This window comes from Aythya ferina (genome assembly GCF_964211825.1).
Source record: "Aythya ferina genome assembly, chromosome: 7".
NCBI lineage: Eukaryota > Metazoa > Chordata > Aves > Anseriformes > Anatidae > Aythya > Aythya ferina.
This window is the reverse complement of record NC_140302.1, coordinates 2903034-2930667: the sequence shown is the minus strand read 5'-3', so window position 1 is coordinate 2930667 and position 27634 is coordinate 2903034. Positions and strand designations below refer to the sequence as shown.

Below are 27634 nucleotides of genomic sequence, written 5' to 3'. Positions count from 1 at the left end.
AGAAAGGAAGAAAGGGAATTTGCTTGAAAGCCAGAAGATTCTGAAAACAAGTTGTTTGAGGGTTTATTTGTCCAGGCTCCTCGGAGCTCCTGGTAGGTATCTGCTTAATGTTTCTCACAAGCCAAAGTTGCCATCCAGCAGCATTTAAAACAATGAACACAGAGTTTTCCTAGACCACGAACCTCCAAGAGGAAGCAGCACCTTGAGGGAAAGAACAACACCCCCCCCCAGCTTTCAGTAACATCTCAAAAGCTGGTAGTAGTGCTGCCTGCCACTTTGAGAGAGCTGGCTCACCTGGGTGCACAGGCAGAGCCCTCGCATGGTTTGTGTCCGTGCAGCACCACACTTTCTTGTCTTGCAGCGTGCCTGCACAGACAGGGATGTGCATGTGCAAACAGGAGCTTTTGGCTTTTGCAAACCTGCGTGATCGTACACTCCAAAATGGGAGGCTTGGGCTGAAAGTGTGGCAAGAGAGAGCACTGAGGGACTGGTCTTTCCAATCAGCAAGGCTTTTCTTCCAGGAGCTGCCTGGGACACACCAAAGAAGGAGCCTCCCCAGGCAGTTCTTGTCTTGGCCCTTCTCCTCACTTTCTTGCATTACAAGAAAAACCTGGCTGTGAAACGCTTGTCGCTCACAGCATTCATGTTTTGCCAATTGATATCTGACTCATACTATGTCACAGCTGTTTCAAACCTTTTGCAACTACTTGTTTATTGATGTATATTAAAAAACTGATGAAAAGGCCTAGATAGTTACTGAGCTTTATAGGGACTTGTTCAGAACAAAGTGCTATGGAAAGAGTTGGATCACGTTTTTAGGGCTCACATGAGTGCTTCTGATAAAGTTCCCCAAACTGGCTGCATTTTGTTTGTCATGAAACACGAGAAAATGGCAAAGATGGTGGCACTGTGAGGCTATCACAAAGCCACTTGCTCTCCTGGTGCTTCCCCTCCCTTGTTATCCCACAGCCAGCACAGAGGAGCAGCAGCCAGCAAATGGCAGGGGCTGGAGGCTCCTGGGACACAAGAGACCTTTCCCCTTTGGAGCAGCGGGCATCCTCTCTTTCTTCCCGTAAAGCAGAAGGCTCCAGGAGTGTACCCGAAAGACATCCTAGCTGTTGGGGTCAGCACAGCTTGTCAGCATGGGGTGAGTTTGCTTCTTCTGTCCTCTGTTGGTGCAGGGGTGGCTCCCCCAGGGCCATCAGCGGTCCCTCTGGCCTGGGGCCAGGCAGTTCCTGCAGCCTTAGGAGCTGGGGGAACCACAGCAATTCAGCATTGCTTTTCTATTGGATGCTCAGAACTTTTCACCATTGAAATTGTCCCTTTGTGATTATTTTTGTTTACTCAAGCTCCACTTAGTGCTTCATAAAACTAGGTTAATATGTCTTCAGCACTGGGGTTATTGTTTTTTAACCAACTTACAAAATCTGGTGGACTTTGTATGCAAGCTTTATGTTTTCAGCAAAAGGTAGGTTAATTTTTAAAGCATGGAAACAGAGTTGGTATGTTGTCCCTAAAAGGCACTTAATTTGCCAAGATTTTTTTTCTTTTAATTATGTTATTGTGAAGAATTTTTAAAGGATAGATTTAAAAGAAGAACACTTGAAAACAATAACAAGACAACAGAGGAAGGGAGATCAATGAAGCAAGCTGACTACAGACAGCAGATACTAATGTTAAAAATAGCAGAACATTGTTACATTAAATATATTAAAGAAACTAGTTATATTCTGGTTTATACCAGAAAATATGTACCTACTGAAGGACTTCAGGAGGTGATTGCTTTTGTTAATTGACTAATGCTGATAATATGCCTGGGGTTGTACCGTGAGCTTTACCCTGTTGTTAATAGCACAGCCACATCAATTTAAAGACCATACTAAATTAACGTACAGCTGCAGGTGACATGGTGTCCTATTTTTACACAAATAAATCCAGCACCTTCAAAACTCGTAGATGCTTTTCCTCAAACCTCCTGTTCGCAGGAGCCATTTTGGGAATGGGGCATGATGCTGTGATTAACTCTAGAACAAGCAGCTATTTTTAGCATTTACATATCTCCTATAGAGCAGAGCCCAAGACTTCACTCAGATAGATGAAATCTGAACTGGTCTGGTCACATGTAATCTGTGTCTGTAGAACAGTGGAATATTAAAGGAGTTTCATGCTTCAAAATGGCAGAAAAGCCAATGATCCTGGTGCCTCTATTTTTAAACGTGATTAAAGGAAATATGTATACATAAGGGAACGATAGATTTCTGTGTTCATTATTTCATACCTGTCCTATACTGGTGCGTTCTTTGGAAACAGGATCTTTCTGGAAACAGGATTTAATTGGTTTTGACCACTCAGCCCTCATGGGGTGTTAAGTTGATTTTATGTGGCAGTGGGTCAGCAGTGCAGGTGTTTTATGGAAGAATTGAGAGTCTTCATCTTTGTAGCTAGGGATCCAGTTCTCTCACCACTTCTGTGCCAAACTGCACATTGTTGATGGCACTGAATTTTTCACACATTAAGAACATCCTAATATATTGGAGAATTTCATCTATTAATATTTTACCTACTGAAAAGATCTCTTTTTACCAGTTTTTGTTCATTGTTTCCAACAGGGTCTTTTAGGATTAAAAGGGTACTGAATAAACCCTCAAGTGAACTTAATGTGTATCAAGTTCATCAGTACATAAATAGCTTCCATGGTTCGTGGTAGACAGACCATGTTCGGGTGCAGAAGCAGGAAAGTATGGTCAGTTGTCTTTGTTCATTTTCACACTCACTGCTTACTGCTCTAAAAGTTTCTGCTTCCATGTTCTCCCTGGTTGATGCAATTTTGTTTCTTGGGTGATGAGTGAAAGGACAACTTCTGGTTTCTCACATAAAATGACAAAGAAAAACAATTAATTCACTAAGCACTGATGACTTTATGATACATGAATTATTAAGGAAAATATGAATATGATCCAAAAGTACAAAGGCTTCTTAATTAAGGACAGTTAAGGGGACAGTTTTCTGGGATCAAAAGAACAATGAAACTGACAAGTATTTATTTTTTGTACAAAAATATGCACCAGGAAAAAAATAGCAAATGTGCTCATTGTCAAAAAAAAAAAAAAAAGGAATTGTACTGAGCTGAGAACATAGAAGACTTCAAATTAACTTTATGTATACTATTTCTATAGAAATACTTCTTCCTGTAACGATGGAAGGGGAACCAGACACTGAATGGCATCTCCTTTCTGCCCTACTAAACCTGGTGAAAGCTTCTTAGCCAAAACTATATCCAACTGAAAAGTAGAAATTTGTTCAAAATTTTCTCCTTGGGAAAACAGAGTCATTTTTGATGGAAAAAAATCCTTATTGAATGTAAGAATTTTGGTGTTTTGGATCCTATAAGCAAAACCATTGATTACATTTCTAAGTCTCAATTTCACCTTTTTCCTTGTCTTTTGCTGTTTGCTCTGTGGTGACTTTTGAAGGCACCTGCCTTCTCAGACTTAAGAAAAATTACAGGGCAGCAGGAGGGAGAAAATGAAATTATTTCTCATTCTGCAAATTATAGCAGTTGATGGAAAAATGTTTTCACTACCATAGGCTCAAATGCCCAGTTGCAAGGCCAGATCCCTCCACAAACCCAACGCACGCAGCAGTTGGCTTGCAACAGTTAAGAAGCTAGAGTAAGTACAAACTAGCAAAATTAAGAGAACTATTGGGTTAACTGAGGATCATTTGTATGAATATGCGTTGCAGTTTGGGGTACTGTCCCTCAGCTGATAAAATGTTTTATAGCAGTGATCATAAAACCACATGTCATTTCCTATGTTTATATTCTTTCTGAGCTTTGAGAATATGCTCAAGAGCTCTCGAGTTGGGTCTCCTGAAATGACAAGCCTACACAATTCAAGTGTTGTCATACGATAGGTGTATGAAAGAGCGGAAATCTTGTAGATCCCGCTGGCACCATTGATGCCAATAGCGTTGGCTGGAGGTGCAAATGTTCCTGCCGGAGCCGTTGCAGTGGAAATGTGCACCAGCTGAACAGCTGCCCTCCTCGCTCGGCAGGCAGGTTCAGTGTGCCGAAATAGCTGCTACATAAAGCATGAAGAGAAAAGAGCAGGCAAGCGCTATTTCAGCTGTAAAACACAGGAAGATGTGTTTCCCATTGTAACTATAAAAAGTTTTTTTAATATTTATGTAGTATTTATTTCCAGCTGTATGAGCGGGGATTGATATAGATGACTTGTACATAAAGGTAGGAAAACACCCCGACTATTCCGTTATGTTATGTTATTTATTCCTCCACAAGCATCCATTACACAGTTTATTTTCCAATTAATCCTAACTATCGAACAAATGTTATTCTCCTTCTCTATCCCCAACAGTAGCTTCCTCCTTGTGAAACAGTTTTTCTCTGGATGAATTAATGATGTGGTTCTGGGTGGTTTTGTTGCTGTTGTAAGATTAACTGTAACAACAACTGGCAACCATACTATTTCAGAAAGACCATTTACAAACAGAGAAAAGGCAGTAGTCTTCAGAAAGGTTATTTTCATGGCAGACTATACCTGAGATGGATATGTCTGAATGAAGGAAGATGGGAGATAAAGAAACGCAAGCGATGTGTTCTTTCTCTCTTCTTATCCCTAGTTTCAGACTACTTTTAATGTGGCCCCTCCCCAAAGCTTCCTAAAGAGACCAAACCTGATGAAGATGAAAAAAAATAAAGAAGTTCTTCACAGGGATAAATGAGTTGTTTTTTAATAAATAAATATTTGGATTGCTTAATGGAGATATGTCACAGGAGAGTCCTTTGGGAACCAGTGCTGGTCCTTATCTGTTTTATACCTTCACAGATAATTGCTTGTAAAGTGGGTGATGGCCAAGTGAGTACATTCACTGCTGTGACATTATTTAGGGCAGGTAAGGAAATATACCTAAACAATAAAGGCTTAAACAAGTTTGCAGAGCAGTTTAATGCTACAAAGTGTCTCGGAAATAAAAAGCCTGATGAAATTTTCTACAGATTAAAGCAAATTAACAGACAGGAGGGGAGAAAGCACACCTGACACTGCATACACAGTACTGGGCTCTGAACTGATCAGTGTCAGCTGATCACTGTCAGCGGTGCTAGCACAGATTTCAGAAACAGTTAGTGCTTAGTATTTGGGGGAGAACAACAAAGAAACAGGAGAAGAGGAGGGAACAGAAAATAAATAACAGCTTGGTCATTGCAGTTGAAAAGCCAGCACTTCTTTGTGTGGAGGAGAGATAAAGAGTTTATGGAAAGCTGTAAAATCCTGACAGCCATGAAAAAAGTTCCTAGGGAATTTACTATTCCTTGTCTTTCCTATACAACAACCACCAGAAGAAATTATCAGATTACTGGCTGAAAATAAGCAAAAGAAGTTACTTCTCTCCATGGTATGCAGTCAGACTCTGGATGTCTCCACCACAGGCTTATGTGGTTTCAAAAGTAATTAGAAAAATAGCGCTATGCATCTCTCCTGTTTCGTCTTCTTTTTGACAACCTGCCATTGGCTGCAGTTGGGACACAGGACAGTGTCGTGGTGGCCTGACTTCTGGTGGTTGGTGCTTTCACGTGCTGGAGGCCAGCAGAAAGGTAGAAGTAGCTTGCTCTTCCTCAGAGCTCTGAAGGTCTGCTTACAATGGGTAGTAAAGGGGCAAATGGTACAACAGCTGTTTGAGGCACTTTCAGAGAGGTAGTGTGTAGTGTTCGGGGGGGAAAAAAGGAGCAATGTATACCGAGATGGGGAAAGCCAAGACTCCTGGTTATCTCAGGAATTGCCTTGGCTGTTGGCATTGGCTTTTGCAGGGAAGAGGTGGGTGAAATGCCATGCCACTGCTGTTTCACAGAAAATAATATCCGAGACGTGAGCAGGGCTGCTGGGAAGAGCTGATAAGAAGTTATTATCTGCCACAGCGACCACGGCATGACTTGAGAAGTTCACCTCCTGTCCTTTGTAGGTGAACCTCAGCAAGAAGCTGACTTGTTGGGGCTTTCTGCAGGGTCAAGACTGAGCTCTCAGGACCCACTTCCACATGCAAAGATTGTGCAGTCACACCAGCTATGAAACCTCATTTGAGTGGAGGTGTTTGCAAGGTCAGATCCGCAACCAACTGGTGTGCTTTTCTTATGTTCTTTATGCATGTAAAGGTTACTTCAATTCATTATTCAATTTTATATTTACGTTAGGAGGAATAAGAGTTTTGTTTTACTCTCCTGAAAAGAATTAAAATAATTGGGAATATGGGGTTTTTATATGTTCTTGAGTATCCAATGGCGTAAAGGTTGAACTCAGTTGCATAACCCAAGGGCTACATCTTGGTGTACTGAAAAGTTACAAAGAAGTCATTGTTTTCTGATAATCCTTTTTTTTTTTTTTTTCTTTTTTTTGGAAGTAAAATTCACATTTTAGATATCTTTTGAGCAATGCTTTGAAACAGTGTAGCTCCCAGAGGTGAGTAATCTTAATGCTAATTTACTATACAACAATGTGCATTATTAAAGGACATGTGAATGATTCATCCAGTGAATGAAGAAAAATTATTCCAAATGATTATTGATGAGTTAATCAAGATAGCCACGTCAACTTTCTTTGTCCATTAGTGTGAACAGTATTTCACAATCATAATAATAAGAGCCAAATGTTAATGGCTGAGGTAATCAGACCCTAATGAAGAGCAGTGAAAAGTACTCTCCTTAAATAGTTTACAGTTTTCATAATCACTGCAGTGGTCAGTTGGTCCCATGATTCTTCATATTTCATAATGTATGTTTACTATCAGCTTTTGTTTTTAATTTCATTTTTCTTTCTCCAGAAGGTGAGTGAATAGAAAAATTAAAGAACATAAAGCTGTGTAATAGCATACCAAACAAAACATATTTTGTAACATAAATTCATTCTAAAAGGAAAAGATTTTTCAGCTGGAGTTACAGGTAGCTAGGAGCCTGCTGCTGCCTTTAATTTTAGTCATCTTATAATTCTTTTGTTGAAAACAATCACTATAATTTTTAAGAGCTCAACACAGGTTTAAAGCTTATCTAGATAACTAAGATCAGCGACTGCTTTGATGTAGGAGACTTTAGGGGAATAATATGCTAACTGCTGTCTTTCCTGGGCATTGAGCATGTGACCCACAAATATGGAGTTGAGGAACCAGTTTACATGCCTGATCCTGGGAGTAAATGTACTCAATTTTTGGGGGGGATCAATGCCTTTCTCCTTGACTGTATACTTGATTAGCCTTTCTCTCCCTGCAGTATCTGAGACTGCTCTTTGGCAGTAGGTACACGTATGTTTTCTCCTTCAGCGTAACATTTGAAAAATCATTAAAAATGCTACCATTTTGTATTATGTTAGGCTAACAGACTTGCCAAGTACTTACATTTCAGACTGGTCTACAAAATACTCATCCAAAGTGATGAAACTTCCTAGCACCTTCTAATAAAACTCAGACCATTAGTGCAAAAGATCAAAAGCCACAAAATTAGAAAGTGTCACAGGAACGCCCTGTGTGGTCACTGCAGTGGCAGCAGTTAGCGATAAAGGGGGCTGGGGTGTGTGTGAGGAAGCAGTTTGGCCTGGGGGAAATTCCTTTCTGACTCCCATGGTCCTTTCCAGTTCTGTTTCCTGGACAAAAAAACTTTCTGTTTATAAGTCCGTCGTGGGACTGATTGATCTGAAGGCTGGAAGGGGCAACGTGAGTAGTTCAGCTACTCACAGTTTGTAAGGTGGGAAGCTTGCAACATTATTCTGCCACACCACGTATCTGCACCATCTCTGACACGGACAGGGACATGACTTTGTCAAGTTGCTCCTCAGGTTGCTGCGAGCCACTACAGGCTCAGAAGGATCTTTCATCGCCAGGTCCAAGCCCAACAAACCTATGTCTTATATCCCTCTCAAGAGGCATTGCCTGTCTCACACCACTGTTGTCTGGAGACTCATTGCAAGGTGAGGGGGTGCATGATAAAGCTATCTGCTGAGATGCTGCTTTGCATGTGTCCCCCCCCCCCCCGAAACTTCTCTTCTGCTTCTTTGCGTGGCAGACCACATTAGCGGGAACTAACTGGCCCATGGGCTTGGCTCGCTTGGCAAAGTCAAGACATTAAAGTGTGTGTGCCAGGTGAATGACAGCTGTGGACCACGATGCATCTTTAAAACCCTGTGAACAGAAGAATAGTTGCAGACTGGTATTTCAGCTGCTGAATTTGTAATGACACTCGCTGCGAAAGCATTTGTCAATGATGTCCCCCTGAATGTTGTGAGCAGATTTAAAATCTGACCGATTTCAAAGTGTGCAAATCTGCAGTAAGGAACAACTCTGACATGGCAGGGAGCTGAGCTAGCTGGGAAAGACCTTAATCAACATTCTCCATTTCTGACTTCTGCGGGTGGAAGAGGCTTTGACTGAATAAGAATCGGCCTGCCACTGAACAATTAACAAATCCAGCCTAGCCTCACAAGTGACTGACTGTATCCCCTCCATCTGCTAAGGCAGGGTAAGTCAAAAGCACAATGTATGAGCAGCCAGTGCCTCTGGTACAGAAATGCTTGCCCAGAGTGTTCTAACTCTCTGGTGTTTGGCATAGCCCTGCTAACATCATTAAGGAAAGTCTCCTCTACGTGCGAAGTAGATCCAGTGCAGCCAGCAGTGCATGGCCCTGGCTATTTAGGCAGTGTGGCACAGTAAATAAGTATTGGTGTCTTCCTCTAAATGTCTCTAAGAAGGTTTTTGACGCACAGCTGCTGGTGATGACTCAGTGAGATTCTGCACTGAGTCTGCACAATGGCAGCTCAAGTGACATAGGAAAGATGTTACCAGGTGAGATTGACCCTACCCTTGCAGGAGGCTGATGTCGTTTCAGAGCTAGGGAAATAGAAGCCTTCTGCTTCTGCTGTCAGGTGCATGTCCAAGCCCTTTGCTTGAGGAACTGTAAGGCAGGGGTGCAAAATCTGCTCTTTATAGCCTGCAACAAGCAGACAACTAGTATTCTTTTGCAGTTTAAAACATTGTATTTGTTTTTTAGACACAGCTCTTTGGTAATATTCATGGCAATCCGGGGGATAGCTCTATCTGGGGATGCAGAAGCATACTGATAATTACAGGAGCAATTTGATGTGACTCGTACCACCACAATAGCTTAAGATGGTAGACACAGTTACAGTGTCAAATGAGAAGTAAGCAGGAAGATCTGACAACTTTATTATGGTTATTGCTGTTAGAGAAGCCACTACCCAGCTAGTAAGTATACACTGTATTTAGCATATTTTGCTGTTTTCTCCCAAAGGGGAGAACATCTTGGATTGTTAGAATTAACAGCTCCAGCTTGTAGGTCAGAAGCACACTGACAAATAGAAAGTAGCGGCAAAATATGCCTTAGCATTATTCTAAGCTCCTCAGGACGTGTATGCATGTGTGTGCACCAGCATGGCATTAGGAAGGCTGGGTGCTGACATTTTTGCTATTAGGGGCTTGCAAATACTAATTACTCTGCATAGTTAGCTTCAGTTGCTAAGCAGAATTTGCCCTGGTGTGCATGTGTGTGCATTTGCTTGTGCTGTGTAGGTGTGGAGGGAATGTGCAAGCAGACTTTTGGAAAGTGTGGCCCATTTAAGGCATAAGTGTAAATGTTACCTATAAATCAGAAGGACCCTGATAGCAACTTTTGAAGTAAGGTTTAGTCTGGCGAGCTGGAGAATGGAGGTAGTCCTCTCAGTTCAGAGTATGCAAGATTGCTGGGGACTGGGGGTTATGGAAAGTGAATTTCACAACTGGTTTTTATTTTATGTCCCAAAGTGATCTGGTCAAAACTTAGGATGTGGCCTTTCCCAAAGTGTGGGGGGAGTGAAATGTCCTATGAGTCGGAGTCACAGGGATTCCTATGGTTTGGTACACCTCTACTGGAAAGGGAACATTATACTTTTATATTACAGTTGTTTAATGTACTTGCATACTGTTGTATCCAAGAGTATGCTCTCTTATGTTGTTATAGGCAAGAGTAAACTTGGGACAAACTGCCTTACTGGGAATTCCCTTTGTCTTAATCTTGAGCCTGCTGTGCAACTTACTCCTTCTCACTTCTATAATGTATTATTTTTTAAGAACATTATGTTATCTCATAATTAATGAGATTAGAAAACCTCAAAATACTCAAAATATCACTTGGGTAAGCTTTGGTTTCCTTTTTATCTGTTTTCCTTTGCATTATCTGACCTTTAGAAAAATACTATTAAAATACATTTTCTGCTGTCCATAAATGATTTTAAATGAATTGTTTACTACAGATATGACATGTGCATGCAGTATGAGTTACTTATGCATGTGAAAGAAGAGATTAAGAGAGCTCTTTTATGTCAGGTCTACAGTATCACGTTTCTATTGGATATCCACCTGCAGATCAGTGACCTTGTAAGACCTCTGAGGTTTGATTTACAAGTTACAATTAAGTTTCTTGCCCACTGCTGTGATGCTTATGTTTTCATTTTAAACACTTGTTACCTTCTTGAGACACTGGTTTGTGAACTTAACCAGAGACACAACGTGATGCTGAATTCTCCTGTATCTCTGCAAGTCATTAATTTCGACCTATTCATGTTCCCATCTGGTTCCCTCTGAGGCTGCTGCTTTTGATTGAACCAAAGCTTTGCATTCACACAATGTGTAATTTGTGTAAATGTATATACTGCTTAGCTCTCATGTTCTTAGTAATCAATCTGTCTCTAGCAAAGGCTAGAGACAGGAAGGGAAGTGAGGCAGCAATGGTGTTCTTGGAAATAACAATTTGGGACTGCTGATGGCTTAGAGCACCGGTCTGATGCCACCCTTCTGCTGGGAGACCAGCCCCTCAAGCTGTAGGAATAAAAAGCAGGGCTTAGCCTCTGAGAATCTTGCAAAGGTACAAAAATTCCTCTATAAAAAGTGAGACAGCAATCAGTCTTTTTTCCATGTTTGAGGCCTGTGTCGGCAAGGTGCTTGTAAAAAGTACACAAAATCTGACGTTGTATTTTAACATTTCTCCATTTCTTCACTTCTTAGGTTGGCAGGTGTGTCTTTGTACCTCGTCAGTCTGATTCAATGCATCTTCTGTAGATGCTAGTATGCAGCACGTGGTCCTTTCATTCGTGTTGGCTCCCATTTATGGGTTGCACTCAGTTTTTCTGCTCCTCTGCCTCAAGCCCTTTCCCAAACGGGGGCCAGGCAGGGGCAGGTATATCCCTGAACTCGCAAAATGGTAAGCTTCATGCTTGGAGGGTTGTCTTTGTTACAGCCAAATCGTCTGCCAGTTTACTTCAGCTGTGATAGAATTTTAGCTCACTTTCTTTGAGAAACAAGATCTGGCAAATGATTCAGTGAATTTTGTCCTGTCCCATCTTACCCCCCCCCCCCCCCCCAACCTCCCAGAGGTTCCTGTTTTTTCCTAAAACAAGAAGATAACTATTACAATTTAGCCAGTCTGTATTTTTCCTGGATCTGACCATTAATTTTGCTAAAAGGAAGAAAACAACATGAAGTACCACTGACCATAAAAGGCAGCTTTTGTCTTTCATGGACTTAGCTGGTGGCTGATGTTCATATGCCTTTGCTGCCTCAATTCAAGCAAATGCTGTGATTGAATTGGCAAATTAACATGACAATGTCAATGTCAAGACCCATTACAATAAAGAGAGAAAGTTCTTATTTGCAGGGTAGTTTCTTAACAGCCTGGTCACAGAGGAGCACTTTCCCCTCTGGAACTGCTTAGGTCATGTAATCACAAGGAAAAGTCTGTGGTGATTAATTTGTTCGTTTATTTTAATGCTGTTTTTCCAAAGGAATTCCTGAGAATGCAACAGAAATGGCATTTATCCAGCTCCCATCACACTCCTTTAGCTAAATTTTTCAGAAGTTCCTAGCAAAGCTGTTTTTCATTCCTTCAGTTTTGTTCAGTGACTTAAGTGAGGAAGACTGGCACTGAACTTCAACATTTTCGTTTCTTTTCTTGAGAGGAGGGTGTGATGGTGCCATCTGAGGATCTCTCGCCCGGCTCCCTGGAGCTTTCAGCTGGCTCTGAGGGCCGTATCCTGCTCCAGCTGTATCTGCACAAGGTTTGTTACCATAATTTCATTGTGCTCACCTGTGTGTCAGAGAGTTGTTTTTTAATGCCCTCACTTAATCATAAAGATATTTATATGGGTTCTTTCTCCTGAATGTGAGGACCAGCATGTCTGCTGACTCCTGCAATCCTTAATATGGCAAATACCCTTTTCAAGTCAAAGGAGCAGTGCCTGTGCTTAAACTAAATGACCAAAACAGGCCCTTAGCATCAATGAGGGTGACTTAGCAGGACTGCAGGATCAAGCTGATGTTAGCTGTCTTCAGACCATGTTTGGAGACAACATATTTTGTACTGATTGTGCTTTCTAAAGCTTCTCTGTATAACTGTTGTTGGAATAACAACCAGAAGTGCATTCAGGCAAAAGTGCTGCAGACTGTCTTTGGATCTACCCTGATGGCACCTCGAGTTCGTGGCAGAGGAAAATGTTCAGGATGTAGGGTCTGACCTGTGTTTTTCATGCCGTGTTAACATAAATCATAGAATCATAGACTGGCTCGGGTCGGAAGGGACATTAAAGATCATCTAGTTCCAACCCCATAAAATTGATAAAGCCGTCAACCTCCTTTTCCTTTGCAGAAGGATATCCAACATTTTATCACAACTGTAAGAAATGTAAATGCTGACACTACGGTGCTGAGACTCAGCTGCAAGAGAAGGTTGGTGGGGAGATTTGCCTGTGAATTTTCAGAAAGGTCAAAGATCAGCAGTGCTGGGAAACCTGAGCCATCAGCTGTCTCCTTCTCATTTAGGAAAATTGTTCCAAGTTTGTCATTGTTCCTTGCGCAGAGAATTAATTAACGATAAAATTAGATGCTTAAAACAGTTATTTGTGGGCTTATAAAATCTGACTAAAACCAGATAGGAAGGCTGCAATTACTGATAAAAACATATTAATATTAGGAATATCTTTTTGCTTGAATTAGTCCTCACCTATTTCTATCACTCTGCTTGGGGAAAATGCACTTCTAATCTAGTGTTTCGTAGCCTTCTTTGCTGTCCCTTCCTTTCGATTTCTTTTTGCTGCGACACTACATTTGTTGCACAGTCCCATCAACACACCCCAGTAGCAGCAAAACACTGCTTTCCAAATACAGCTGTGCCAAGGATGTCTTTTGCTGACATTTAATGTTTGGTTTTGTTGCTCCTCCTCTTGGAGCCATGGGGCTGTTCTGCCAGCTTTTGGTAAGATGTGTGTGTGCAGGGGAGGTCCAGCTCTTTGGTTCCACCGTGCCAGTATAATGGATGTTTTGTTGCGATTTAAATTGATAAAATAACTATTGCCCATTTGATAACCAATGCTACATTTTTTAAACTTTATCTGGAAATGTCGAGGCAGCGTGTTTTGGTAGTGAAAAAAATAAAGTGTATTTTTAGGAATAGCTTCTTATACTCACTTCAGGGTGCTGTGGACTCAAATTCAGGAGGGTTAGGTTTTTAATAAGATGACATGGCTTTTCTCTTCAATGGCAACAGCTCTTTTTCATTGTTGAGTACTCATTTACATTTTAAACTGGATTGAACACAACAGTTTTAAAGAAAGAATAAACAAAATGGGATGAAGTATTTTTAATGATGATTCTTTTAAACAGGTGACTTGATGGAAGGCTGCATGCTGCAGTCCCCAAAATGCTGAAGTTGTTGTCGTGTGAACTCGTTTGAGAGCAGGAAGGCAGAGAACTCAAGTGCCTCATTGCATAGTGTGAAATGAAGTTTGTGGGTGGACTTTTCACAGGGCTGCATTATGCTTTGTCTCCGTGTGACACGCTGGCTAAATGGACAGGACGAGCCTTTGTAGTTTTGCAATGTCCCATTGTTACTTGGCACATGAGAGCAGTGCGGTATTGGTGCAGCTGTTCATAAACAGGAGATTGGGAAAGCTAGTCCAGGGCAAACCAGAAAATGCTAAATCATAATTTTGAGTCTGAGTCTTGAGGATGCTTCTGGCACTGTGAAACACTCCCTTTCCTTAAAAACACGATTACCTCTAATCCTCGTTGTGTGACACTGCAGATGGAGACAGTACTGAGCATCTATTAGCAATTCAGATACACGGGGCTGAGACTGAAGTTTTGATCTTTTATGCTCTCCAAGGAAGTCTGAAGAGTATTTTTGGCCTGGGGGTTTTACGCAGCCCTATTTTGTGAGAAATGCTGAGCTCCTGTTTCTTTTCTTTCTGCTTTGCTGAGGGTGGGGCTCTGAAAGCCGCTGCTGAAAACTTCAGTTGTAGCCTGTCTTTTTGAAGTAGTTGCATTTTAAATACTTTGTGAGCATAAAGTATTCTAATTTCCTCTGGAATAACAAGCACCTTTTTTTAACGGTAGCCGAGAGGGGACCAGCTCGCAACACTTCTCACACAGCCTCCCCAGCTCCTGCAAAATCTTGTACCCCAGGGTACCAGACCTGCTCTGCACAGCTAACCTGGACGTTCAGCATTACTTTTACTTTAGTAAAGGAGGAAAGGTTTGGCCTGAACTGCAGCTTTGGGATGTTGGGATGGAGCTAGGGAGCACCACTTCAGTGGCATTTTAAAGCAGATCCTGTGAAGTCTAGATGCTCTTCTGGCAGGTCTGTGATGGTTGGGAACTGGGAAGCTTGTTTTCTGGGCACTCCCAAGTTTTATCATGGTCGTTGAAACGTAATATACAAGGACCAATCTGTCCTTGCTATTATTTACTCACAGGTGCTTGCTTTAGGAAGCAGCTTTCACAGAACAAGGTGAAAATATCAATTATCATATTGATCACAGAGAAGGCAGTATGTCACATTTCTTCTTCTGAATGCTTACAAATATGGGACTCGTGAGATGGCACTGTGTTGCTCTGGCTATTGCGTAAAAGATTAAAGCTTGGAGCAGTTTGTTTGATTGATTTCAGTGAAGCAGAGTCCTTTGCCAGTATGTGACTGAGACAAAGGATGATCGTCAGAACATGTTAACCACGGGGGAGCCGGGGGGCAACTTTTGCAGAGGTCACAGAAAAGGGTCTGTCCCAGCTCAGCGGGTAAGTGATCTCCTTGCAGGAGAGAGCAAATGCTGCTTTTCCATACCTGAGGTTCTTATTTGTTCACGATGTGACAGTATAAAAGACTATCGAAATGAGTTAATATATTCATTCATGTTTTCCTTGATGAGTCATTTTAATTACTGGAAAGTAATGTATTTTCCAACATCAGAATGCTGCGTTGGGTTGTCAGTATTCTAGCGTAGTCTTTCATGGTCCGAATGTGGAAGGGGACTACTAGTAGCTTATATGTACGTGTTACTTTTCAGAAAAATAAAATTAATAAACTCAGGAAATGATATTGTCAGAATGCATAGTGTGAAGTAGTGCATTACGTTGTCTTGCCATATCATTATTTTCCATTAACAAAAAATTTAAAAAATAAAAATGATGAAATAATCATAACATGGTAGATCAGTAATTATTCTAGAGAATGTGCCCACATCTGTGCGTTCTGGCTTGTTTGTTTATTTGTTTGTTTTTGTTATAATCAGAAAATACTGCTCACAACAACTCTGTTGGCCCTTTTATCTCTGCACAGGGTCACCTGGAATGACCCCAGCATTTCCATATGAGCAGCAAAGAGCTGTTCTTTCCAATGTCAGACTTACTTTCTGGTCCAGCAAGTATGGGAGCAAGTGCTGAGGTCTTATTACTGTGAATTACATATTTATGATTTTTAAAGCACGTCTTTTCAGAAGCAAATTAAACTCCTTGGACAAGATTTGAAAAGTTACTGAGGTACCCAAACTCTAGCTAGGTTATTTATTTATTTATTTAAATAAGAATTAGGACTCCAAGATACATCTGAGGAAGTTAGTATATATTTGCATCTTTGGGCCAAATCTGACCCTGAGTAACTTCTTGAGGAAGGGGTTTAGGAACCACTTTCGCTCAGAGAGGTGTCCTAAGGCATGCATAGATTTTGCGGTGTAAGGCTAACCTTGACAGAAAGTGTGTATTTCAGGGGTTTGTTTCATTTGCCCGACAGACTTTGCACCATACTTTGAATTCTGCAGAATGTGTATGGCTGCCTGAATTTCAGCACTACATTTCCTGAATAGGCAGGCTTTTTGCAAAAAAATAAGACTTAACTCGTGGCACCAATGTGTGGAAGGAAAGTTTCGTAGAAGCTACCTCACAGCAAGCAGCTCTAGACTCTGTTGTTATGATGTCCTAGGATGTCTGGGATAGCATCTCAGGCTGGCGTGTGAAGCCCTACCTAAGTGCTAAATATTCCCACAACTCTATTGACGTATTTTGTAGATAAAATTATTCCATCTTGGCTTTTATTCATCTATCGCCTTCTCAGGAGATAACCAACTTTTTAATGACCAACAAAGTGGGAGTACAGTACAACAGAGCTGTTTTTGCAGTTCTTGACATTGCCAGAACAAAAGGGTTAGGATTAGGAACAGCCTCAAGGTTCAGCTGTTAAGCAGCAATGCTCTCTATAAAGCTGCTGTTGCAGGATCTCGAAGCAACTGAATTCTTCTAACCTGATGACTGGATTAGGAATGAGAACTAAGGTTCTCTAAGTTTCTACCACTTCATTGTAGTTTGGGAATATTTGGAGCTGAATATATTGCAGGCAGGGCTTTGCAGCCGCTGTTTCATTGCAGGTGCACACGTTGCTAAAAGAAAGCACATTACATCTGCTGACGTGACAATGTGTTTATTAGAATTAATTTTAAACTAATCCCCAACACACGCAGATGTGCAAGCAGTGCCCAAGACCTGTTCAATCCTGCGCTGCATGTGCAGGCAGCGCCCGCCGCTCAGCATCTGCCACGTGCAGGGGATCAGCCTGCAGCTGCTTTGACTCCCAGGTGAGGCTGCAGAGTGGGGAGCGTCCCCGCTGCCGTGCCGCAGCCACGAGCATCTGTCACCGAGCAGGTCCTTCCTCTCCCTCCATCGCAGGAGCCCTGGCTGGGAGCGCATGCTTTGGCAATGCGAAGTTGGTGTGATACACAAACGGAGAGCACATGTTCTCTTATAAAGAGTAATTGGATGCGGATATATCTTTTGAAATCCTGAACTGAGAGTTTTGATTTACATGCATAAATATAATTTGTGCTCCAATCCAACACAACACTTAGATGTATGCTTAATTGCAAGTCTCTGAGCCTGGCTGAAGAAGCATGAAGTGGAACACTTGCAAAAGCGTTTTTAAGATGATGACCATGCCAGTGAGAAAAGGGAAGCAGCCTCATGGATGAATACATGGGAATGGTGCTTTCTTTTTGTAGGGCAGATTCCCATTGCATTCGTACTAGTACAACAACAAACAAAGAAACAAACAAAATGATGGAAATAGAATATTAAAAAAAAAAAAAAAGAAAAAAGAGAGAGAGAGAAAAAAAAATGCCTAGAGTAGAATAAAAATCACAATGGCAGAAAGATGAACGAAAAGCCTGGCAGTCTAGTGTTCAACAGCCTTCGTAACGCATTGTTCTACGGTGGTGTCAGCCACCTGGAGTATTTAGATCAGCAGTCGGGAGATTCATGATCCTGCGAGAAAATTTATAATCATGACAAAAATGGAATGAAATCCCTTCCCCTTCCTTTTTACGTATTTTATCTTGAATTGTACCTTATGTGACAGGACTGCAATTAATATCTCTTGTAAAACAGAAGGCTCATTAAATTGGTCTCATTATGGTTGCTGAGGTTGTGTGACACTGCTGAAAGGGATTCCCCCATTATCTTTGTTTGACACGTATTCCTAATCAACCAGGCCAATTCTGCTTTATCAAAGGGCTGGCACATGAGAGGAGATGATATTTATTCTGACTTGTACTATTAGCGTAAAAAATGTAGATTGCATCGGCAGACACATAACCCTTACAAATGGCCACACAGAGCATTTATTGAGGTGTCCCCTTCCTGCAAAGGTGGTTCTAAATATAGCCTGCTTCACTTTTCAGTACTGGGGATGCAGAACATTTTTTTTTTTTTTTTTAAACCCCTATTTTCAAGGGATATTTATGAAATTAAATTGTAATAGACTGTGGAGAAATCTCACAGCAAACAAGTGCACTAGGGCAAGAATAGCAGCAATTCTGCAATTTCCTCCACCATTTGTTGATGAAAAGAAATCCAACAGCCCTACATATCCAACTTCAGAAACCTGTAAGCAATGTGTTGTCCTTTACATTAATAGAGATCTTAATATGTATCACAATATTACCTCAATTATTGAAAATTTCCTGAACATTTTGTTTTATTTCTTACTAATACTGAGTTTGTCAGGGATACGGACATTTTCTCTGTTTATAAAACTGTTCATAGAAAATTTATGAGAGTTTTAAGGGAGGTGATGGTGCCTGAATCTGCTGGGTTTAGAAACACCAATATGCAGGGCTTAACAACATCACCCTTACAAGGTTTGTGCAGATATTTTCATGCTGCTACAGCATTGTGTGTTCAAAAGAAACGTATAGCTGTAACGCAGCCTCATGTGTTTGTATAAGAAACCACCTCCTCCAAAACTCAAACCAAATGCTTTCTTAGTTAAGTTTAAGAAATTTTGGATAACAGGTAAATTCATACAATATATATAAAACCTATACAAATTCTACAGACCTATTTTGATATTTCATCCTTTTCCTTATACATACACAGCATTCAGAAGGATGGCTCCTTGTCTCCAGTAATAGTTTCTGATTCTGAAGTGTCTGATTTGAGTGAGAAGATGGAAACTGGGAGGAAAGGGAAGTTGACAGTGCTCCTGCCAGCTGTTGGAGTGATGCTGCAACAGCCCAGCCAGGACTGACTGCTGGAAGAACAACAGAAAAGTGAGGTATGAGAGTATTATTGGCCATGGAAGTCCTTCTGTGTTGTATCAATTTCTTTTTTTTTTTTTTTTTTTTTTTTTAATGGCAGTATAATTCCTTTTTTAGGTTACCATGACACTGAGCGAACACTGAACTGCATTTTGAAACAGGCTTCCTGGTCCAGCAGTACTGAATATAGGCTGATACCTCAGACAAGGTAAGTGAAGCCAGGAGGAAACAAGGACCTCTCTTTCATCATCCACAGAAGGAGATGGGGGAATGGGGTTGCTTCAGCACTCGCTGTCACATGGAGGAGGAAGGTGAGGAGTTGCACGGGTTCTGAGTCTGGACAAAAGCAGGTACTCACCTGTGAGTGCTTGGAAGAGGTTTTGCTGGAGGTCCCTTGTGAGCACAGCTCAATGCTAGTTCTCTTGGCCTCTCCCTTGGTGCTGATGGCTGTAACTCTGGGTGTTTAGGAAGCAAATGATTTCAGTCACTACTTTGTCCCTTGAAAAGCTTTATCTGATAATCAAATTTGTGATTTGCTCAGCAACATAGAAAAGCTTCAATTGGGACTGTAATTCCTAAACAAACATTTATCTCCTGCAAGAGATGATCTGAGTCTGTTGATGTCAAAAGATTGGGCCCTTATTTCCTGATGAGAAGGGAACTTTCTTTTTTCTTCTCTTTTTTTTCCCCTTCCAGGATGGAAAGCTCTTTATTGTTTCTTTGATCCCCCACAGAACAATGGAGGAATAGCTGTATCTTACAACTAAATCTCTTAAGTAAATGGTTATTTTAACAACAGATCATATACTACAACATTTGTGATGTATGGTGTATGGAGGGATGCTATGAAAACATACTCAGCTAATGTGACTGAAGGGTGTCTCTGGGGAGAAAAGAGATTTTGTCAGCTGTCAAATATGATCTAGGTGTACCTTCCAAATAAAGAATCCTTGAAGCTGAAGTTGTTGGCAGGCCAATGAGTACACAAGGGAAGAATGGCCCTAAACATGCACAGTTTTGTATGCATCTCTGTAAAAAAACTGCCTGTGGCTGCTTATTGTGAGAGACAGATCATTGGACTAGGCAGATTGTTCTTATGTAGAGCATTCAAACATCAGATAGAGATATCACATGCAGTCAGTCACAACTTGAAAATTAATAACACATTTTAGCCGAAACATCCAAAACAGGTGCAGCTAAAAGTGAAATGATGTTTCTGATCACGGAGATAATACTTTCTCTTTTGCAGACACATCTTCCACGAGCTCCCAGTGTTATGTGTACTTTTCGCACTGTGTAACTTGGTACATAATTAATGAATTTAGCATAATGCCGTGTTTGTTTATTCATATCTACTTCAGATTTATTAGATAGAATATCCTGAAAGTCAGTGCTGTGAATCAGAAAGCATGAAGCTGGTCTTTTGATGAATAATTTGTTGAGAAGTTGATGCTTTTGTAGACGTAAATCGTCAGCTAAATAAACATGACTGTTGGGGAGCAGCCTCTACATCCTGAGATTTAACTAGTCATGCAAAGGTCCTGCAGGCCTTCTGGGGCTGCTGCCTTGTACATGCAATGATCTCCTTGTCAGCTGCGTAGTGGCAGCTGGTGGCACTTTGGGCTAGCAAGAAGTCCCCAGGCATTGCTGTGCTGGGAACAGCTGGCAGCTGCAGCTTGCTTTGTGTGGGGCAGTTGCTCCTGGCTTTGGCAGGGTTCATAGCCAGACCTCTCTTTTGTTATTTCCAGTACTCAGAAAAGATGACACCTACAAGAGATGCAGTTTGAGTGGATTATGAGAGTACAACTCCACTTACGTTTTCAAATTTTCATTCATTTTTATTACAGAATGTATTATCTTAAACACTGCAAGTGTTGGCAGGAGGGAGGCAAAAACAGGGCTGTTTTTCCCCACACTAAGTGCATCTTTCCCTCTTTGGTGCACTGAGGTCTCAAAGGGAAATTCCAGCAGTTGATAAGGATAGGGAATAACTCAGTTAACGGAGCTGAGTGGGTAAATGCTTGGGCACGTAGTGAATGTAGGAACAGTCTGATACAAGAAGCTGATGTTCTGTAGGAACTTCTGGACGTAATTAACAAACAACAGAGGCTGAATTCTTTTCTCCGAGTCCTCCTAATCTGGAAGAAAGAATGGAAAGAAAAATCTTGCATATACAGAACTCAGAGTTTTGTGTTACCCCAAAACAGTGCAGTTGCAAACATAGTTATAAGTGGCTAGAACAAGGCTGGACCTTTAACAAGTCTTTCACTTAGAGATCTGGAAAAACAGAGAAACAGAGGTGAAGATCTCTGTTTGCACTGAGAGCTGATTTCTCAAGGTTAGTGATACCAGGGTCAGTTTTGGCAGACTGTGGGAGACTCTTGTTGTTGTTTGCTTGTTTGTCTGTTTTGGTTTTGCTTTTTAATAATTGTACACAGAAATCTCAGCATTTTGTCAGAAGAATATAATAAAACCAAAGGGCAGTGGTTTGTCTGATTAAAAAAACATATACTGGGACGAAATATTTGTGTTGTGAATGTTAGACTGTAGGGGTCAGGCTGGAGTTTTGCCAGAAAGTGTGACTTCGGGGAATTCTGTGGAAATTTCAAAAGATTATAAACTGAAGCTGTCTGGCAAAAGGTATGAAATTCAATGTTCTTGTCTTCTGAAATAGTCTTGTTTGAGAAATACTACAGATGTATGAATAATTGCAGTGCAGGGAGTGGGAGAGGAATTTCTGTCCTTCCTTTAATCTTGCTATAATCTCCTTCTGACGAATCTCATCGGAGAATCAAGATTTCTAACTGCACCCAGCAAAAGAGAGAATTGTTTCTTTTTACTTTAAATTAAAAACTTATTGTGGGGTTTTAGAAATAAATGTCCTTATGCAATGTGGCAGTGCTAGTGGACATAAAATTTTTAAAGGAAATCAAGCCAGTGTTCATCAGTTCAGTTACTAAAAGAGCGTGCAGATAGGATGGTCTTTACATGGGTAGATATATGTATGTACATATATGTATACCCTCCACTTCATGTTTATTTTAGGAAGGAGGACTCAAAAAATTAGAATCCAATTCAACATATTATCTACATGTTCACAGGTAGATATGTATGTAGTTGGCTAACTGCAAAATTGATAGCTGTCCCAGAAACATCCTTACACTTATATCACAAAGGTCTTCTGTTTAGTTCCTTATACATAAGGAAAAATAGAATTGGTTCCCATGTGAATAGGATAAGAAAATGGGATGCACGTGTGTGTGAAGTTAAAGGTGTAAGTGCTGAAAGTACTGCAGCTTGTGTTAATAAAAATTGCAGATTTGATAATTTTCAGTCACTTTCTCATTCAACATAGTTGATGAATGGCTTTCTATTCTTGCTTGGAAATATATTTTATATTACAGCTTATACAGTATTTGAGACTGCACAAAGCATACAATTCTTATTTGTAGAGCAAATAGAATAAGCCATTAAGCTAGAAAACTACTCTATGTCTGCCTGAGTCTTCTCCCAGTGTCTCTAAGTTACTACAGACAGCTAGAAATGCCTTCCTTTTTTGTACCTACACACAATGCCTATCTTGTATCCGTACTTTCTATCCTCTAGATCATACTACATTAAAACTGTGAAAGTTAAAGGTGATTTTGGCAATGTATCAAGGTTATTTCAGAATAACCTTGTTCTTAATTTCCTATTAATAGGTAGTATTCTTATAAATTATTTTTTCTGGCAATCATTATTCATCAAAAAGATTTTTTGTGTGTGTTTCTCCAAATGGGTTGCTCAGTGCCTTTTTATTAGCTCTAAGCCTCAACTTCAGCAAGTGTGTGATCAAGTGTACCGGAAAAATCCTTTGTCCATTGCTAAACCTTATGAAATTGTAGATCAAAAGAATTTTCGTATCTTACAAGGACTGTGGTACTATTCATGGGCTAAAAATGACTGTCAAAGTAATAAAACAACTACTGTTGTCAGGGAAAGATTAAAAGCAGCAGCTGGATTGTACACAGACAACTTTAAAATCTTTCTCTAGGAAGGTAGATGCTTTAGAAAATGATCTGGCTTTTCAGTTGATTTGCCATGATTGGCAGCCCCATAAAATGGCTACTGACACAGGAACTTGCAAAAGAAAGAAGCCTTTTTTCACCATAAAGAGAATATTCTGCTTCTTGCCTTCTTCCAAATTGGACTCCACACTTGGAAGTAAGATGTAATGCAAGTGTCATAGCAGTGATGGGTATCAGCCTTTTCCTGTGTTTTATCCAATTTATCCAAACTCTTTTTCTGAAATAATTCCTGCTGTCACTTTTCTGCAGCTTGTATTTTAACCTATGTTCTTCTTACTATTTTAGTTTTATTCCTCGAGTTTTGCTGTACATTTTGCAGTTCTCCTTAAATTCACTACATGCAACATTGCTTTCCCTGTAGTTTTTCTTAGATCATAATCATCCTGACCACTACTAAGTACATATAATCACTATTATAATTAAATGTTTATTTCTGATATCAAGAAATGCATTTTTTTAATTATCTCCGAACTTCTAGCCAACCTGCTTCTCAGATTGGCATGTGTGCAATCTTTGAAACTTTATTTATGAAAGGTCAGTGTGTTGGCTTCTTTTAATTAATTCCTTTCTTTCCATTTTAGTTATCTTCCTTGTTTCTTTTTTATTCTATTGACTAAAGTAGTTATCTTTTTGTGTGTTTATCACAAGATTGGGTCATCTTCCTTGCACTTGCTGATTTTTCCAAGGTAGTCATTCTCTCTGGGGTTTTCTTTGCCTACACTTTTTTTAACATATATTTACTCTATTAACCTGTTCTATCAAATATTTATGACTCCATAACTGGTTACCTCGGAGGGCAGTTTATTTTTCTTTCATCCTGACAGCACCATACAGTGCTGGAAATCAACTAAATTGTTTGCCAACCATTTTCTTCCCATTGGCTTCTGATTTTGGCCCTCCAGATAGACCTCCTTGTATGTCAGATTGTAATATTGGGCTCCACGTTCCCCTGTAAACATTCCTGTATCTCTCCTCACCTCTGCTCAGCTGGTTTAACAAATACAAGACCTGTTTGCCTGTGCTGTTTTCCTTTAATGTTCTGTGCAGTGGAGTTATGAATTGGACAGCTTTGTTCCACGGTGCTTTTTTTTTTTTCCATGCACTGGTCTTAAAACATGCATGTGTTTGGCTTTTGTGGGTGTAAGAATGCATGTGTTGCATAATTTGTCACAGCTCGAAGCCATTAGCAGTGGCAGAGCCAGGCCTGTGATGTGCCCAGTTCCTAAACGTGTACACGCTCTTCTTGCCCATTCAGATGCTGGGCTTGGAACGTGCTGCCCTGCACTTATCAGGTAACATCAGCAGTGTTCTTCCGTGCTGAGGATGGAAAACGTCAGCTGGCAGCCAAAAGTTTCTGTCCCTTCTGATCTTTTTGAGTGCCCTGCCTGAAAAACACAAGCTCTTACGATGATGATGATTGACCTGATTCAGAAGGAGCGCTGTGCGGAAGAGTTGCTGAGTAGGAAAGGTGCCGGGTGCTGCTGCTGTTGTGGTGACAAACAGTGTGGTCAGTCCGTCTGTCCCCCCCCTGCAGTTACCCTGCTTGCGAACTCCTTTTGCCCAAATTTGTAAGCACCACTGTCTGAATGCCTTCAGCTTCTCTTTGGGCTCTAGCACTGACAGCAGCACCAAACCTCACCCTTGCTGACCACAGACCTTGAAAAAGAAAAGGACAATGTCTAATTTCTTTATTTTTTTTTCAGATCTCTCTGAAGGAGAAATACAGATAAAAGCAAAGCTCTGTGACTGATTTTTTCACTATCTACTTGAAAGACAGTGGGTCAGAATTAAGGCATTTTTGCTGCGGAGGAAATGTGTGGGATGTTGGCTGTGAGCCAGTAGCCACTAACATCCCTGCTGCACTAGGAATACTTGAATGAAGTGGGCGTCAACCTCGGGAGAGCGGGCAGCGCTACCTACATCAGAGAAAAACCTCTTCATTGAGATTCAAGGAGTAAAAATATTGAATGGAGATAAACCGGTCGGATGGATTTTTTTTTTTTTTTTCCTATGAGGAACAGTAAAAATGCAAGAATCATGATCCAGTCTGGAAGAACATCCCCTAAGGTCCTGTGCCTGTCGTGTCCCATTCATTCCACAGAAAATGAGATACATGCAGTCCTTGACTACCCTGACTTGTAAGTTTCATCTTTTACTTCTGGCTTCTCAACACTCAGAATGAGGAAATAACATCCAGAAACTTTCACCCTGTAGTCCTCTTTACAGCCAGGCTTTTAGTGCTTTTTTTTTTTTTTTTCTTCCCCCCAAAACAGAATAAAGATCTGAAGGGTATCAATTTTTTTATTTTTATTTTTTAATAGAATATAGTTTATCCAGACACTCATCCTGCTTATGTCCAGTTGAATGTCCACTGGGGAAAAAAGTCATCTCTAGAGTTCCTTTTTACCACTTAGTTATGAATCTGGAGGATGAAACAATTTTTTTTCAATGTTATCTTGCTTGTGGTAATCAGCCCCAGATGAGAGTTACGCGATCTTGCAACCTTGGTACTACTGAGTCAGTTACCAGCTCTATCCAGCCTAAATATGATCACATTTTTCTTGAATGAAGTCCATCATTGGAGCATCATGCCTGTGAAAGAGTTTTCAGTTTCAATATATGAAACATAAGCAGCAGATTTTTTGTCTGAAACTACAGAACCACACTGTTCTCCATGTACATAAGGGAAGGAAGATTCCCATTTTTTGTGACATATTATTAGAAAGCGATACATTCATTTTGTCGAACAAGGGGAATGGACAATGAAGCAAAAAAGGAAGTATTTTGCCTAAGTGTTGACACTGAATGAAGGAAGTGGCCGTAAGAAGATGGACTGCGGAGAGTAGAGTATCACAAATACTTTAAAAAGCTCTTCTTGCATGGGAAACAAAGGGATGCTGCACAAGTGACAGCTGCTTCCATACAAGACTAGAGGGTTACATGGTAACAATGGTTTCGTTTTTGGATGTAGTTTTGCACATTGGCTCAAGCATGTCTGCTCAAATAACACTGAGGTTAGAGAAAGCTAGAGGGAAAGAGATGCAAAATGACAGCTAACAGGCATGGATGCAAAAAGTGAATCTGAGCAGGATTTGGGAAAACTAGACTCCTGAACTGGAGCATGTCTATCAAAGCAAACAAGCTAATAATTGGCTTTGCTTTTATTACAGATAATATCTTTGTGCTGACAATTTGCCTCTCAGAGTCTGGGCTGGGATATGACCTGTAACAGTTTGGCCTCAGTGGTAAAAAGTGTTTGTGGACAATTGGCCTTCAGTGTCCTATCTCTGGGGCAAAAAACATTGAAGCAACTAAATGCTGCCAACCCCTTGCCTTTCCTTTCCCTGCCGTGCTCAGACTTGGAATCCAGAGCCTCAGAGAGCTGTGGTAACGCACTGGTGGCCAGGAGTCAGAAACAGTCATAGTCCCAGGACGCAGCAGTGCCAGAGGCTGTGTAAGCACAGCACATACGTGGCTGCTACTTGAGAGGGATCCATCCACGGAACTGTGGGGGTAACAAAGGCAGGCTGGCAGTGAAAGGCAAGGGCACAGTGAGGCAGTGTTTATCAGGGGGAAAGGCAGTGGCCTTCACCCACGCTGTTGCCATAGGTGGCACGTTTCTTTACGTAGACTTTCCAGCAAGGAGTTTCCAGAAGACAATAAATTTGTGTTATGTATCCTTTTGGGGGACTGCTAGCACTGTGGGAGGCAGCATGAAACAGTGGTTTGATGCTGCATAGGAACGGGAGGAAAGTTGGCATTAGTGGCCAGGCAGAGGCAGCGGGTTATTCTGTCACAGGAAGCGATGAGAGAGGATGGAGACTGTGCACACCTTGCATCTGAAAGTGGCACATGTTACAGAGAGAGAATAAAGGAGGGTGGCAACAGGAAGGAGGTGCAGGCAAGGCTTAATTCTCCAGGCTAGGGAAGAGCATGCTGTAGAAACTGAAACAGATGATGGGAGCCTAGGCAAAAGATCATCTGTGTGAGAAGGCACCAAAGATCTGCAGGCCTTTAACAGCATGGGATTAAATGGAAGGGCTCAGAGCAATTCACATCAGAAATGTTTAGAAATGTTATCAACAGGGAGGATAAATGCTGCTCCGGAAGAAGCAGAAGTAAGAAGGCTGATGAGGCGGGAGGTGATACTAGTTTTACTGTTGTTCTGTTTGAAGGATTAGCCTTTATGAGATGTGAGCTGAAACATAAGATTCCTTGGCACTTTCTGGTTCACCTTCGTTGTTCACGTGGTGGGGAGAGAAGGAAGGATGCAATACTGGAAGATGCTTAGATTCTTCATCAAGAAAAATGGTCTGAGAGGCAAAATATTCAGGGAAGTGGAAGAAAAGAACACAACTATATCATCGTCTTCTGGTACTACGAAGAACCTTTCTTTTTCTGATATCCTTGGGTAGCAAGCAGCAAATTAGCAAATCCTCAAAATGAATTTTGAAAGTAACCACACTTTCTGCTCTGAGAGAGAAGTTTAAAATGTCTAACATAGTTTTGTGAGGAAGAAGAAAATGTGCCGGAGGGCTGAGAGTTCTTAAGACCAAGTTATAAGCCTTTGAAAATAGGATTTTATAATGGAAAAGCAGAGATCATTAACTATTGTAAGCACCTCTAAGAATGACACCTCTATAGTAAATTACATTCAAATTAATATAA

At 40.9% G+C, this 27634-nt stretch overlaps 1 long non-coding RNA gene across 1 annotated transcript in view; it reads left to right on the top strand.

The window, feature by feature from the left end:
• Nucleotides 1–1047: 1047 nt before the first annotated feature.
• The window catches only part of LOC311440070, a 31911-nt gene continuing 5324 nt past the window's right edge, over nucleotides 1048–27634 (top strand). The window contains exons 1-4 of the long non-coding RNA XR_014695195.1: nucleotides 1048–1147; nucleotides 18739–18916; nucleotides 19017–19107; nucleotides 24670–25104. This is a non-coding gene — a long non-coding RNA (uncharacterized lncRNA). The remainder of the gene's footprint in view (nucleotides 1148–18738; nucleotides 18917–19016; nucleotides 19108–24669; nucleotides 25105–27634) is intronic.